This window comes from Lynx rufus, unplaced genomic scaffold, assembly GCF_022079265.1.
Source record: "Lynx rufus isolate CCGP_SWC_20201006 ecotype Redwood Valley unplaced genomic scaffold, mLynRuf1.p SCAF_6, whole genome shotgun sequence".
Taxonomy (NCBI): domain Eukaryota; kingdom Metazoa; phylum Chordata; class Mammalia; order Carnivora; family Felidae; genus Lynx; species Lynx rufus.
This window is the reverse complement of record NW_025814878.1, coordinates 47,486,030-47,502,021: the sequence shown is the minus strand read 5'-3', so window position 1 is coordinate 47,502,021 and position 15,992 is coordinate 47,486,030.

Here is a 15,992-nt window from a genome sequence, read left to right as displayed (position 1 = left end):
TTCATGTTAATAGGAGAGTACAAATTTATGAGTATGGCAAGAATACTCATTCCTTGCTTCTACTGCTAGATAATAATCCCCATAAAATTAAATACTGAAGTAGGAAATAAGGATAGAGTGAGTTATATTGATTTTTAAAAATTCAACCCCAAAATCTTAATTCAGTACATCCTGTAAGTTAGGTTCATCAGATAATACTGAGGAACAATTCATGCTCTTAAGGAACTTATAGACCAGTGTATATAAGGCTGACAGACTCACAAGGGGTTTAAGCTCAAGGTATAAAAGAGGTTCAACAAGCTATAGAAGAAATTTAAAGAAAAGAGAGGTCACATCTGGGGAACCAGGAAGGGCAGCCTAGAGAGGGGGCATTTGGGAAAACCCAAAGGATGAGCTTTTTGACAGGCAGAGAGAACAGCTTCAGATAACACAGGCATGGAAACAAGAGAGGGCAGATGGGTACTAGATAAAAATGAGGAGTCCAGCTTGACCATCACTGGTGGTTTTCATACATAGTTGACATAGGAATTCTCTATTCAATTACTTTAATCTTATAAAGAATACCAGTATATAAAACAAATATAAGTGGAGTTATTCTTGTTGAAATGGAGATTGAGAGGATTATGAGTCACTCCTTAAGATCTATTCAAGAAGCAAATGTTGAAAGTCACTGGATAGGGCACGGGGCATGGGTGTAAAGACATTAGGGATATCTATATCAATATCGGTATCATTATAGATATATGGATATATTTATATATGAATATATAGTAATATATTCATATATAGAAATATGTGTGTGTATGTGTGTGTCTGTTTATATGCTTTCCTATAAGTGTGGGACAGAAAGATGGCTGATGGTATAATAAGAAGGAATAATGATGGAGACAATGAAAAGGAACAAGAGGAAATGAGAGAAGGGAGGAGGGAAGGAAAAAGAGAGACAGGAAGGAAACAAAATTGTGCATTTCTACCAAAGCCAAAAGAGGGGAATGTTTCAAGAAGAAATGAGTCACCAAATAAGATGTACAGATGGTAAATAAGCACAGAAAAAAAGTGCCCATCACCATTAGTTATTAGAAAAATGCAAATTAAAGCCTCAATGAGAAACTACTACACACCCATGAGAATGGTTAAAATTTAAAAGACGGGCTGTTTTGAATGTTGGCAGGGATGTGAAAGGTATGGAATTCACATACACTGCTGAGGGAAATGTAAAATGGTCAATCACTTTTAAAGACAGTTTGACAGTTTCTTTAAAAGTTAAACATACACTTACCATATGATCCAGCCATTCTACTCCTAGGTATTTACTCAAGAGAAATGGAAACCCATGTTCATACAAAAACATACACAGATGTTTATTTAAAATAGCCAAGAACTGGAAATAACCCAAATGTCCCTTATCAGGTGAATAGATAAACAAACTGTGGTACATCCATACAATAGAATACTACTCAGCAATACACACAAATGAATTATTGAGATATGCAACAATATGGGTGAAGCCATACAAAAAAAGAGTACATACTGCATGACTCCATTTACATAAAATTTAGGAAATGCATTCTAATCTATAGTTGCAGAAAGCAGAAAGCAGTGGTTGCTTGAGGAAGAGGGCTGGATGGGAGGGATGGTCATTATTTTGATTGCAGAGTTGGTTTCATAGTTGTATACATAGGCCAAAACTTTCTAATTGTACACTTCAAATATGTGCTGTTTATTAAATGTCAGTTATATGTCAATGAAACTATTGTTTTTAAAAGAAGAGGGGAAAAAATAACAAGTTGAAAGTTGATAGAGTTAAATGTAGAGGGAAGAACCAGAAGAGCAGGGATGAAGATGAGGTCATTTGACATCCTCAAAAGCTCATTGCCAACTGAGAGAGAAGTTCTAATGGGGCTGAAAGCAAGACTTGCTTGAAAGCAAGACTGTCCAGAGTTAAGGACTGAGAGGGTGATAGACGTATAGAAGCAGTGTGTGTTTACTGCTCCTGCATCAGTCCACCTATGTTGCCACAACAAAATACCACAGAAAAGTTTTTCTTCCACACCCTCCCTTCCCCTGCCCTTTATCATTACATTGTGCATGACAGCATATATCCCACCTCCATTTGCTTATGCTGAACCACAATGAGTACCCTGCCTCAGTTTTTCAGACCTTGCAGCCATGAAATCTATCAGCAGTATTTCTTAACAGGCCACTCTACACAGAGCACTCCAACTAGCTAACTTGTAGAATGAAGAACTTTTTTCAGGGCAATTTAGACAACTGCACTTTATTCTGGAAAATAGTTACACTTACTCCCTCACCCTTAGATTGTACAAAATCTCTCTTCCCTTCCTTTTCTTACTCTCTCCTCTTCTCCCCTAGGTTTCCCTTCTCTTCTCTCCCTTCTACTCCAACCCATCCCCACCCCACATACTCAAGCATTTACATGTGTTTGGGGTCAGTTGCGGCTGTGAGATAATTTCACAGCCAGTACTACAGAGCTTACAAATCCAACAAACTTAATAATTCCATTCTCCTCGGTTTAAAACATTTTAGGAAACAAGTTCAGATCTGAGAAATCATGGTGGAATGGGTCCAGCCAGAAAAAGAAATTCCGGAATTGTGAATGGCATAGAAAACTTGCAGTTAGCCCCAACTCCTAAAGTTCCAGACACCCTCACTCATCCTTCGGAAAGATTCCAGGCTACCAAAAGGTACTTCACTAGGGGTTTGTTTAAAATAACAAAAGTGTTCTCTTTTAAATCAATTAATAACATAGTATTATGGTATTGAAGGATGCCTAAGTTCCCAAAGTGACTAGCACGTGTTTAATTTTTAAGACCTTGTGATGAAGACCTTGTATGAACACTAAGTAGGCTCAACTTCTTCCAATATACAGTTTATGAAAGACAATTATCAATGGTTCCTTACTTCAGCCCCTTTTCTCCTCTCTTCTCCTTTTTCCTCCTTTCTCTTTGTCTTCCCTCTCTCTATATTTTTCAAATATAGACAGAACACAAGGATCTCGGCCTCTCCAAACTTTCCGTGTTTATCTTAAACTGAAAAACACAGAACTAACCTTACTATTCAAGGGTTTTACTATTGCTTAGAATAATATGGTGCTGCATTATCAGAAAGGCACACCCTCTACAGAGAGATGGCTGTAAATCAGGGAAGTCCTATTATGTCTTGACCTCTTTTCACTAAGACAGAGAGAGATATTTGTATTTTATAATAAATATTCTATTTCCAATGATAGTTTAATTCTGAAAGATTTTATTTTTTTTTTATATGAAGTTTATTGACAAATTGGTTTCCATACAACACCCAGTGCTCATCCCAAAAGGTGCCCTCCTCAATACCCATCACCCACCCTCCCCTCCCTCCCACCCCCCCATCAACCCTCAGTTTGTTCTCAGTTTTTAAGAGTCTCTTATGCTTTGGCTCTCTTCCACTCTAACCTCTTTTTTTTCTTTTTCCCTTCCCCTCCCCCATCCATGAGTTTCTGTTAAGTTTCTCAGGATCCACATAAGAGTGAAACCATATGGTATCTGTCTTTCTCTGTATGGCTTATTTCACTTAGCATAACACTCTCCAGTTCCATCCACGTTGCTACAAAAGGCCATATTTCATTTTTTCTCATTGCCACATAGTATTCCATTGTGTATATAAACCACAATTTCTTTATCCATTCATCAGTTGATGGACATTTAGGCTCTTTCCATAATTTGGCTATTGTTGAGAGTGCTGCTATGAACATTGGGGTACAAGTGCCCCTATGCATCAGTACTCCTGTATCCCTTGGGTAGATTCCTAGCAGTGCTATTGCTGGGTCATAGGGTAGGTCTATTTTTAATTTTCTGAGGAACCTCCACACTGCTTTCCAGAGCGGCTGCACCAATTTGCATTCCCACCAACAGTGCAAGAGGGTTCCCGTTTCTCCACATCCTCTCCAGCATCTGTAGTCTCCTGATTTGTTCATTTTGGCCACTCTGACTGGCGTGAGGTGATACCTGAGTGTGGTTTTGATTTGTATTTCCCTGATAAGGAGCGACGCTGAACATCTTTTCATGTGCCTGTTGGCCATCTGGATGTCTTCTTTAGAGAAGTGTCTATTCATGTTTTCTGCCCATTTCTTCACTGGGTTATTTGTTTTTCGTGTGTGGAGTTTGGTGAGCTCTTTATAGATTTTAGATACTAGCCCTTTGTCCGATATGTCATTTGCAAATATCTTTTCCCATTCCGTTGGTTGCCTTTTAGTTTTGTTGGTTGTTTCCTTGGCTGTGCAGAAGCTTTTTATCTTCATAAGATCCCAGTAATTCACTTTTGCTTTTAATTCCCTTGCCTTTGGGGATGTGTCGAGTAAGAGATTGCTACGGCTGAGGTCAGAGAGGTCTTTTCCTGCTTTCTCCTCTAAGGTTCTGATGGTTTCCTGTCTCACATTTAGGTCCTTTATCCATTTTGAGTTTATTTTTGTAAATGGTGTGAGAAAGTGATCTAGTTTCAACCTTCTGCATGTTGCTGTCCAGTTCTCCCAGCACCATTTGTTAAAGAGGCTGTCTTTTTTCCATTGGATGTTCTTTCCTGCTTTGTCAAAGATGAGTTGGCCATATGTTTGTGGGTCTAGTTCTGGGGTTTCTATTCTATTCCATTGGTCTGTGTGTCTGTTTTTGTGCCAATACCATGCTGTCTTGATGATGACAGCTTTGTAGTAGAGGCTGAAGTCTGGGATTGTGATGCCTCCTGCTTTGGTCTTCTTCTTCAAAATTCCTTTGGCTATTCGGGGCCTTTTGTGGTTCCATATGAATTTTAGGATTGCTTGTTCTAGTTTCGAGAAGAATGCTGGTGCAATTTTGATTGGGATTGCATTGAATGTGTAGATAGCTTTGGGTAGTATTGACATTTTGACAATATTTATTTTTCCAATCCATGAGCAGGGAATGTCTTTCCATTTCTTTAAATCTTCTTCAATTACCTTCATAAGCTTTCTATAGTTTTCAGCATACAGATCCTTTACATCTTTGGTTAGATTTATTCCTAGGTATTTTATGCTTCTTGGTGCAATTGTGAATGGGATCAGTTTCTTTATTTGTCTTTCTGTTGCTTCATTGTTAGTGTATAAGAATGCAACTGATTTCTGTACATTGATTTTGTATCCTGCAACTTTGCTGAATTCATGTATCAGTTCTAGCAGACTTTTGGTGGAGTCTATCGGATTTTCCATGTATAATATCATGTCATCTGCAAAAAGCGAAAGCTTGACTTCATCTTTGCCAATTTTGATGCCTTTGATTTCCTTTTGTTGTCTGATTGCTGATGCTAGAACTTCCAGCACTATGTTGAACAACAACGGTGAGAGTGGGCATCCCTGTCGTGTTCCTGATCTCAGGGAAAAAGCTCTCAGTTTTTCCCCGTTGAGGATGATGTTAGCTGTGGGCTTTTCATAAATGGCTTTTATGATCTTTAAGTATGTTCCTTCTATCCCGACTTTCTCAAGGGTTTTTATTAAGAAAGGGTGCTGGATTTTGTCAAAGGCCTTTTCTGCATCGATTGACAGGATCATATGGTTCTTCTCTTTTTTTTTGTTAATGTGATGTATCACGTTGATTGATTTGCGAATGTTGAACCAGCCCTGCATCCCAGGAATGAATCCCACTTGATCATGGTGAATAATTCTTTTTATATGCTGTTGAATTCGATTTGCTAGTATCTTATTGAGAATTTTGGCATCCATATTCATCAGGGATATTGGCCTGTAGTTCTCTTTTTTTACTGGGTCTCTGTCTGGTTTAGGAATCAAAGTAATACTGGCTTCATAGAATGAGTCTGGAAGTTTTCCTTCCCTTTCTATTTCTTGGAATAGCTTGAGAAGGATAGGTATTATCTCTGCTTTAAACGTCTGGTAGAACTCCCCTGGGAAGCCATCTGGTCCTGGACTCTTATTTGTTGGGAGATTTTTGATAACCGATTCAATTTCTTCGCTGGTTATGGGTCTGTTCAAGCTTTCTATTTCCTCCTGATTGAGTTTTGGAAGAGTGTGGGTGTTCAGGAATTTGTCCATTTCTTCCAGGTTGTCCAATTGGTTGGCATATAATTTTTCATAGTATTCCCTGATAATTGTTTGTATCTCTGACGGATTGGTTGTAATAATTCCATTTTCATTCATGATTTTATCTATTTGGGTCATCTCCCTTTTCTTTTTGAGAAGCCTGGCTAGAGGCTTGTCAATTTTGTTTATTTTTTCAAAAAACCAACTCTTGGTTTCGTTGATCTGCTCGACAGTTTTTTTAGATTCTATATTGTTTATTTCTGCTCTGATCTTTATTATTTCTCTTCTTCTGCTGGGTTTAGGCTGCCTTTGCTGTTCTGCTTCTATTTCCTTTAGGTGTGCTGTTAGATTTTGTATTTGGGATTTTTCTTGTTTCTTGAGATAGGCCTGGATTGCAATGTATTTTCCTCTCAGGACTGCCTTCGCTGCGTCCCAAAGCGTTTGGATTGTTGTATTTTCATTTTCGTTTGTTTCCATATATTTTTTGATTTCTTCTCTAATTGCCTGGTTGACCCACTCATTCGTTAGTAGGGTGTTCTTTAACCTCCATGCTTTTGGAGGTTTTCCAGACTTTTTCCTGTGGTTGATTTCAAGCTTCATAGCATTGTGGTCTGAAAGTATGCATGGTATAATTTCAATTCTTGTAAACTTATGAAGGGCTGTTTTGTGACCCAGTATATGATCTATCTTGGAGAATGTTCCATGTGCACTCGAGAAGAAAGTATATTCTGTTGCTTTGGGATGCAGAGTTCTAAATATATCTGTCAAGTCCATCTGATCCAGTGTCTCATTCAGGGCCCTTGTTTCTTTATTGACCGTGTGTCTAGATGATCTATCCATTTCTGTAAGTGGGGTGTTAAAGTCCCCAGCAATTACCACATTCTTATCAATAAGGTTGCTTCTGTTTATGAGTAATTGTTTTATATATTTGGGGGCTCCGGTATTCGGCGCATAGACATTTATAATTGTTAGCTCTTCCTGATGGGTAGACCCTGTAACTATTATATAATGTCCTTCTTCATCTCTTGTTACAGCCTTTAATTTAAAGTCTAGTTTGTCTGATATAAGTATGGCTACTCCAGCTTTCTTCTGGCTTCCAGTAGCATGATAAATAGTTCTCCATCCCCTCACTCTGAATCTAATGGTGTCCTCAGGTCTAAAATGAGTCTCTTGTAGACAGCAAATAGATGGGTCTTGTTTTTTTATCCATTCTGATACCCTATGTCTTTTGGTTGGCGCATTTAATCCATTTACATTCAGTGTTATTATAGAAAGATACGGGTTTAGAGTCATTGTGATGTCTGTATGATTTATGCTTGTAGTGATGTCTCTGGTACTTTGTCTCACAGGGTCCCCCTTAGGATCTCTTGTAGGGCTGGTTTAGTGGTGACAAATTCCTTCAGTTTTTGTTTGTTTGGGAAGACCTTTATCTCTCCTTCTATTCTAAATGACAGACTTGCTGGATAAAGGATTCTCGGCTGCATATTTTTGCTGTCTAGCACCCTGAAAATCTCGTGCCAATTCTTTCTGGCCTGCCAAGTTTCAAAAGAGAGATCAGTCACGAGTCTTATAGGTCTCCCTTTATATGTGAGGGCACGTTTACCCCTTGCTGCTTTCAGAATTTTCTCTTTATCCTTGTATTTTGCCAGTTTCACTATGATATGTCGTGCAGAAGATCGATTCAAGTTACGTCTGAAGGGAGTTCTCTGTGCCTCTTGGATTTCAATGCCTTTTTCCTTCCCCAGTTCAGGGAAGTTCTCAGCTATTATTTCTTCAAGTACCCCTTCAGCACCTTTCCCTCTCTCTTCCTCCTCTGGGATACCAATTATGCGTAGATTATTTCTTTTTAGTGTATCACTTAGTTCTCTAATTTTCCCCTCATACTCCTGGATTTTTTTATCTCTCTTTTTCTCAGCTTCCTCTTTTTCCATAACTTTATCTTCTAGTTCACCTATTCTCTCCTCTGCCTCTTCCATCCGAGCCGTGGTGGTTTGCATTTTGTTTTGCATTTCCTTTAAAGCGTTTTTCAGCTCCTCGTGACTGTTCCTTAGTCCCCTGATGTCTGTAGCAAGAGATTCTCTGCTGTCCTGTATGCTGTTTTCCAGCCCAGCGATTAATTTTATGACTATTATTCTAAATTCACTTTCTGTTATATTATTTAAATCCTTTTTGATCAGCTCATTAGCTGTTGTTATTTCCTGGAGATTCTTCTGAGGGGAATTCTTCCGCTTGGTCATTTTGGATAGTCCCTGGTGTGGTGAGGGCCTGCAGGGCACTTCCCCTGTGCTGTGGTGTATAACTGGAGTTGGTGGGCGGGGCCGCAGTCCGACCTGATGTCTGCCCCCAGCCCACCGCTGGGGCCACAGTCAGACTGGTGTGTGCCTTCTCTTCCCCTCTCCTAGGGGCGGGATTCACTGTGGGGTGGCGTGGCCCGTCTGGGCTACTTGCACACTGCCAGGCTTGTGATGCTGGGGATCTGGCGTATTAGCTGGGGTGGGAAGGCAAGGTGCACGGCGGCAGGGGGGGCAGGCTTAGCTCGCTTCTCCTTAGGTGATCCACTTCAGGAGGGGCCCTGTGGCAGCCGGAGGGAGTCAGATCCGCTGCCGGAGGTTTGGCTCCGCAGAAGCACAGAGTTGGGTGTTCGCGCGGAGCGAGCAATTTCCCTGGCCAGAGCCGGTTCCCTTTGGGATTTTGGCTGGGGGATGGGCGGGGGAGATGGCGCTGGCTAGCGCCTTTGTTCCCCGCCAAACTGAGCTCTGTCGTCCGGGGGCTCCGCAGCTCACCCTCCCTTTGTCCTCCAGCCTTCCCGCTTTCCGAGCAGAGCTGTTAACTTATGACCTCCCAGACGCTAAGTCGCGCTTGCTGTGGGAACACAGTCCGTCAGGCCCCTCCGCTTTTGCAAGCCGGACTCGGGGGCTCTGCTTGGCCGGCGAGCCGCCCCTCCGCCCCGGCTCCCTCCCGCCAGTCCATGGAGCGCGCACCGCCTCGCCGCCCTTCCTACCCTCTTCCGTGGGCCTCTCGTCTGCACTTGGGTCCGGTGACTCTGTTCTGCTAATCCTCTGGCGGTTTTCTGGGTTATTTAGGCAGGTGTAGGTGGAATCTAAGTGATCAGCAGGACGCGCGGTGAGCCCAGCGTCCTCCTACGCCGCCATCTTCCCAGAATCCCCCTAATTCTGAAAGATTTTAAATGGAAAAAATAATAAGCAAAACTGCTCTATTACCCAAGATGCCATTAATTTGACACGTGGCCAGAGTTCGAATAGAGTTCACAGTCCTAACATGTGGATGGAACATTTAAGACCAATATGTCTAGCCAAGAGGACCCTTGAGAGTCCTCTTCAGTCTAGGGACCCCTGCAGTAGAGGCCAGGAGGGCACAAAGGGACCTGGGTAGTAAAAACACCGAGCCAGGCAATGAAGTTTGGAACAGAGGAGGGATTGCTGACACATGCTTCAGGCACATGGGAGCCCCAAGGAGGGTGGGGACACATCAGCATCCCCAGTGGCTATAACTGTAAACATTTGAAGATGAAAAGCATGGAGACAGAGCTACCAGCTCTTCTGTTGCAAGGCCCAGTATCATCCCCAGGTATACCTGTCCTCCAGCAAGCTATTGAGTTGTCTTTTTATAATATGTCCACTTACTTGCTGCCTTGGGCTCAGATGTCTCTGTTCACTTGTCAGGGCGCCAGAGGCTTTTGTGTCTATTCAACTAGAAAAGGTGGGGCTGCGGGACATGATGCTGAACGCCTTCCTCCTCAGGAAACAAACGTTGGCTGACAGAATGAAGAACCATGTGAGTTTAGTGAGAAGGACACATTAAATGAGTATAAAGCTCTCATTGTGTTTTACATTTGAGCAAATAAAAATTCTTAACTTGTAATCTGTTGCTTTCAGCCTATTTGGATAGGACTATTGAAAATATAAAGAACTATAAAAAGGGAATTCAATAAGAAATAGAGAGGAAGTAATTCAAGGTAATTGCAGTCTACTTTTAAAAATACGTACACTTTTCCAAGACCACATGTTATTTTGTCACTTTCTAAACACAACTAGTTTCAACACCTGCTCTGGAACATTAGCCCACTCCTGAATAACCCACAGGTGTTCAGGGGTTTAGACAGGTGAGCAAGGGCTCTTACTATCGAATTTATGTGTTATCTGGTTTTCCAGATGTTAATGCATGTTTTTATTTAAGGGTTTTATGCTAGCATAATCTATTGGAAAATATTATAAAATTTAAGCCTTTAATCAGTTAAAAGTATTGCTTAATTTTGTGAATATCATTTCATTACTCATTAATTTTTTTGAGGAGGAAGTCATTAGACTAATATATAGTTATTTGGGAGATAAATCACAAGTCTACAACTCTAAGCTTTTTCCCTATCTGTGACTGAAAAGGAAAGACTTAAATTTCCCTAATCCAGTTCTACAAATGGGATGTAAGGGAGGCCAGACTTCTAGATTACTGCTGAGTAATAATGGAGGCAAAGGACTCCTTTTAATAAGTAGTTGAGATATTCAATTGTCTTTTTTACTACAATATTCAAAAAATATTGACCAAGTGAAAAACGTTATAGCTCATTAACTGCTCTTCAGGATTATCCAATGCCTGTCAGATTAGAAGACACAAGACTCCTAGATCAGAGACAAAGAACTTTATGACTCACAGCAGAGCAGGTGACATGAGCTTCATGTTTCTATCAGTTCCCTCTGCCTCCCAAGTCCCAAGGGGGCAACATGGAGGAGCCTAGATTCATGCACTGGGTTTTTGTCACAACCAATGGGTTCACGACACTGAGCTTGAGTTGTCACAACTCATTGGGTTCATGACACTGAACTTGAGGAATCCACCTCTTTTTAAATGGCAAGCTTACTATTTTTCCTGGAGGGAGACATTCCCTTATCCCTTGAGGTTGCTCTTTACAAACAGAACCCTGAGAAATGGCCCAGGTAAAGACTAGTCAGGGTCTTGCATTCTTGGCATACTCAGCAAGGTCTACAAGAAGAAGAGAGAACCACAGAGGCTCACAGCAAGTTGGCCTTCAGAAAGAATATCTCAACCGCATGGGCTTTTCCTGCCTTAAGTTTGCTATAAGTATGTATACATGTACTAGGATGGAGAGTTTTTATAGCCAACCTTCTAATAGAAGAACTGTCATTCTCTTTTATCACAGGATGAAATTGGTAAAGTCAAGAGAGACGTTATAGTTGAATATTGTCAGAAGTAAGTATAGTATATATGAACAACATATGCTGATTTCTCTGACTGTGAAGTCAATAAACTGCAGTGTTACACAGAAATCCAGACAATGAATCAGGTGGTTGGTTTTTAAATAAACACACAATTCTCTTGGGTAAAACCAAACCAAACTAGCCTCTGACACACAGAAGAGCATCAGAAGCGAATGCTAGGAGGTGCTTTGAAGAGGTCCATGCCTCTGCCTTCAGGCAATAGCAACCTGACCCAGATAGAACTTTCTTCTGGATGAGGTCCTCTATTCTCTTTGAAAGGTCTTTCAGGGAAGTAGATCTTTCTGGGAATGACACAAAAACTTTGGTTCACCTTCTGGATATCATCTCTTCTGACTTTTCAGACTGAACTGCCGTATGTCTCACTATGCTCTTCGGGGTCAGATCATGGCATACTGCAATAGCCTGAGAGCCCTGCTGGAAGATTTCCCTGCTATCAGGGACACCTTTTTCATTGTGGGGCAACCACGAGAAAAGAAAGGGTTGAGAGACTCCAAGGAGGGCCTCAAGGCTGACCCCAGGTGTGTAAATTCCTTTAGAGCTTTTTACTCCCAGCGGCACCCCACCCCCCGCCCCCACACACCCTATGCCTCCCAGGGAAGAAGGAAGAGACATGTTACATTTGGTATGGGAATTGCTTTCTTTACTGCATTTGACCTTGGTCTTTTGGTTCAGAAGGGCAGAAGAAAGAGCTAACACTCCAAGAATAACAGTATCTTTGTATTTGAACCCAGAACAAGTTCTGTGTTTATGGGCTATTTCACTGCTTTTTCAATCTATGTAGTTTTGTTTTCCCCTGGAGATCCCAGAGATTTTCATCAGTCACACCCTTTTACATAAGCCAGCATCTAAAATGAGCAAACAAATAAGTAAACTTGATCTTGAGCTGTCCTGGCTTCAAATATTTTACCCAATGGAGCAGAAGGAATAAGAAACACACCCCCACCCCCCCCACCCCACACACACAACATTGATACCCCAGTGCCTTGGATAAATCTGTCCTTCTGTATTTCTCTTACAGAGAAAAAAAAATGCATGTAGAATGATATTAAATGATAAGAGCAGAGCTGCTCCCATACTTCCTTTTCATGCCTTATCCAGTTTCTCAATTATTCTTAACTCACCTTGCCTAGAGTTCACTCAAGTAGATGGAGGAGTTAGCATACCTGTGCAGTCAGCAACCACATTTCCTTTAAAAAAAAAAAAGTGGGGGGTATTACATGGTTATGCAGCCTCCAAGGGGGAGCAAAACATCCTGTAGGGTAAGCTTGTTTCCTCCTTACTCTTTCCCATAAGGTACAGAGCTTAGTGCCAAGTAATAGTGATATTCAACAAATATGATCATAGAACAGACAGATGAAAGGGAATTGAAAGAACATTTGTATCAGACCACTCTTTCGCTCACTTATTTCTTCGTGCATTATTTAACTACTACTTATTTAGTGCTTACTTAGTACCAGACATTTCACCATGTGCCAGGGTTACGAAGGTGAGTAAGTCACGGACTCTGGCAGTAAATTCAGTCTAGTGGGGGAAAGCTCTGTGAACAAAAAAGTAACTTCAAAGATTTTAAAGATAACCTGCTAGAGTTATGCGAAATGTTCTGTGAGGACGCACAAGAGGGAGTGTTTAACTGTAGCCCAGGGCCTCAGGGAGAAATTCAAAGAGGAGGTGACAGGTAAGTTGGAACTCACCAAAAAAGGGGGAGGAATGGTAGAACAGACTAGAGAGTACTGGAGAAGGAACAAACTTGAGTTTGTAAGCCCTTGACTGACTGACAGCTGGCTACCAAAATAGCGACCAGGCCTACCTTATACTTATAAGGCACCCAGTTTGTGGATACTAGTGTTTGTCTCATGAGCTCAGCCAGTGCATTCACCTGGGTAGACTTGAGGATTTACCTAATGGAAGAATGCATTTAAGGGAGGGGTAGGGCAAATATACCTCAGCAGACTGACTATTTTGCTGAAGGGTTTGACTGGGCACCTGTTTCCCAATGAGGCTGAAGTGTGTCTTTCTCTCATATGAAAGATCACAGGATAATCCCCTAAGATTTCTTAGTTTCATTATTTCATCTACCCACTAGCCAAGGAAGCCATTTGTAAGCCTAATCTATGTTTGGGATCAAATTTTTAAAATAGTTTCCAGAACTCTAACCACAAGTTCACTACATTTGTGTTTAGGAAGTCTGTTTTTGTTTCTGATCTGTTTTATTTGAAGCAACCAAATGAGGTCAGGAAGTAGAAAAGAAAAAAAAAAATCTAACTTGCAGGTCTTGCTCTATTCCTTTATTGTTTATTTTAGATGACTGTGTGTTTCCTAAAGATTAGGGGAAACAGTCATTTAAGGGGGAATGAGCCTAGCCAGTTAGTGTGTGGTAATTTCATGGCAGGGTTTTGGTCAATGAAAGTGTGAGCAAAGTGAGCACACACCCAGAGTCCAAGTCATAGTCAGGCAGTGGATGAGCAGTGACTGATAAAGATTCAGTATTTTTCCACTATACCTGTGTCCTGCTCCCTAAACTATCTAGACTTTAACGTGTCCCTTTTACTGCACCTCAGAAAATGGAGCAATAGAGAAAGGAACTTCTGTCTTTTGTGGAAGTTTTGTAAACTTGAAGTAGTATAGAAGATTATTTCTAACTCCAAAGTCTGTGGTTCCAAGTACTGAGTATTCATAAAAATGGACATCAGACACAAGGAGGTAGAGAGAACCATGGCCTGGGAGTTAGAATATTTAGGCTTTACCCAGCTTAGTCATAAGGTGCCCTGAGGTCTCAGGCAAATTGCTTCTCTTCAATCTCTGAACCTCAAACTCTTCATCTGATGAGTGAGGAAATGGAAGCAGCTCTCTGAAGTTAAACATGCTAAGATCTTTAGTGTTAGGGTGTCTAGAGGTTGATTCCAAGGAATGGAACTGCTATGGAAAGACTTCCCAGAAAGAGACCATTGAAGAAAGTTCATGAAATGATAGATGGGGATCACCCCAGGGCAAGTTTAACTAGAGATGCCCCCAGGACAGGGTTGGGGAATGAGGGTCATGGAAGACAGAGGTCCTCACTCACTGCATTCCTAAAATATGGAGTTGGATTAGGTGGAAGATAAAAAATAAGTTTTCTTTTAAATATCAGTTCTAACAATTAATGCCCTGCTGAGGATTTTGAGATATTCCAAGCTTATGAGAGTGTTGTAATTGATTGGCGATGTCTGCCATGGCCAAAGACAAGGGAAAGGTGGCTTCCCTGCTTGTGTTTGCCATCCCTTACCCAGAAGAACCCCATGCATTTGGTAGGTTTAAAATTCTAAGATGCTACTTAATCCTTTAAAGGCTGTAATGTACTGTGTTTAGTTTTAACAAAGACTACCATATCCTCAAACCAAAGTCTCTCTAGAAGAGGAGCCAGAGGGAGTTCTCCTCCCAAGAAAGATGTCCGTTGAGGGCTCCTTGCTCTTCATGGCTCCAGAAGAGACTAGAATCTGGATACTGGGATGATACTTGGCCACTCTCCAAGAGCAGTTGGCTGATGGAGGAGTGAAGAAGGGAGAGAGAGAATACTAACATTAATCGAACCCTTACTGTGTGACAGGTAGAGCCACCATGATCCCATATGGTGCTTTATGGACATTAGAAGAAGGCACTCCTTCTTCTGGGCAGGGCGTAGAGCTTGGCAAGCAAAAGATAGGCTGGATATTGACCACTGCTAGCTGCCTCAGGACACAACCTGAACAGCAGTACATGGCAACCTTGGTGCCAAGTGCTGTACAGCAATGGATAGACATGGTTCTTGCCCTTCAGACAAGGGGAAATGGGTAATTACAGTGCACTGTGATAAAGAATAAGATATGATAAGAGTATAATGAAAGTATCCATCAGGAAATGTTCAGTGTTATCTAAAGGATTGGGGAGGTGGGGATGGGGAGCAAGGCAGGCCGCAGGGAAAAGGGGATACTAAACCTGGGTCTTAAAGGGTGGTTGGTGTTTCAAGTGGACAAGGAAAAGAACTTCAGTTCAAGCTGGGAGAAAGCACAGAGAGGTGGACTCTTGAGTGGCTCCCACCCAGGGTATGGGAGGATGAGCAATGGGAAGTAAAATGTACAGAACAATGGGCAAGATCCAGAAGTCTGGTGTTTGTAAGCTACTGACACTGTACAGACAGGAGATGTTTAGGAGGTGAAATCAGTTGGCCAGGTGCTGGATTTATGGGAGGCTAAAGGAAGAGGAGGAATCTAGGGTGTCACCCAGAGTCTCTCTGACTTGGGCAAAAAAAAAAAAAAAAAAGATGGCAATACAATTATTATTTAATTGGTACAGAGTTGCCATTTTGGAGGATAGAAAAAAGTTCTGAAGATGATGGTGATGACAGTCACACAACAACATGAATGTACTTAATGCCACTGAACTGTACCCTTAAAAATGGTTACAATGACCAATTTTATGTTATGTATATTTTGCCACAATTTCTTTAAATGGGGAAAAAATGGCAGTGCCATTAAGAAGAAGAAATGTGGAGAGGGAGATAATGAATCACAGCTCAGAAGCCTCAGCTGTGAATTCGTCCAATAATCTCCCACTAGGTCTCAGATACTTCCTATTCTGGATGTTCACTGCACTTTCTTATACAGTTGACCCTTGAACAACACAAGTTTGAATGCAAGGGTCCAGTTATACATGGATTTTTAAAATTTTTTTTAACGTTTATT